We start from the raw sequence: 1,192 nt of genomic DNA, 5'->3' as shown, positions 1-1,192 counted from the left end.
ATATATATATATATATATATATATATATATATATATATATATATATATATATATATATATATACATATACATACATGTGTATGTGTGTGTGTGTATATAAGTATATATGTGTATATGACAGGAGCAGGTGTGGCTGTGTGGTAAGTAGCTTGCTCAGCAGTGGCACCTTGGGTAAGTGTATTCTACTATAGCCTCAGGCCGACAAATGCCTTGTGAGTGAACTTGTTAGATGGGAATTGAAAGAAGCCTGTTCTATGTATGTGTGTTTGTGTGTCTGCTTTGTCCCCCCACTATCACTTAGCAAGCAATGTTGGTGTGTTTATGTCTCCATTACATAGTGGTTCGGAAAAAGACACTGGTACAATAGGTATTTCATTGTATATATATCTACGTGTGTGTATATTTTTATATATATATATATATATATATATATATATATATATATATATATACACACATACAGGGAATAAGCTCTGGGGTCGCTTTGTTTTGACTAAAGGTGGTGCTCGAGCATGGCCAAGGTTAAATGACTGAAACAAATAGAATATGTGTATGTGTGTATATATATATATATATATATATATATATGTTTGTATATGTGTTTATATGCATATTGGTATATGTATGTATACACATTTATATATGTGTTTATATGCATATTGGTATATGTATGTATACACATTTGTATATGTATGTATACATATTTGTATGTGTATGCATATTTATATGTATATGTACATATATATATATATATATATATATATATATATACACACATAGATGCGTACACACGTATATATATGTATGTGTATATATACATATGCATATATATGTACATGTATATATGTCCATATGTATACGTATATATATGAGTGAGGGTATATACATATATATATATATACACACACACACATACACAATGTGTAAATACATACATGTATACTTATATGTAAGTATATACCTATATGTATGTATACTTCTGTGTATATATATATATATATACACACACATATATACGCAGGCATATACATATATATATACATGCAAATACATATACGCGCGCGCGAGTGTGTGTGTGTGTATATATACATATACATACAAATATATACACACACACACACACACACACACACACACACACACACATATATATATATATATATATATATATATATATATATATATATATATA

General features: G+C 27.5%; 1 protein-coding gene across 4 annotated transcripts in view; it reads left to right on the top strand.

Annotated features, from left to right (window-relative positions):
* LOC106881268 (heterogeneous nuclear ribonucleoprotein D-like-A) overlaps positions 1 to 1,192 on the top strand; it is a 29,740-nt gene that overhangs the window by 24,039 nt on the left and 4,509 nt on the right. The gene's annotated exons all lie outside the window — the stretch shown is intronic.

The sequence above is a fragment of the Octopus bimaculoides genome, chromosome 7 (assembly GCF_001194135.2).
Source record: "Octopus bimaculoides isolate UCB-OBI-ISO-001 chromosome 7, ASM119413v2, whole genome shotgun sequence".
Lineage (NCBI taxonomy): Eukaryota > Metazoa > Mollusca > Cephalopoda > Octopoda > Octopodidae > Octopus > Octopus bimaculoides.
This window is presented reverse-complemented; position numbering and strand designations above follow the sequence as displayed.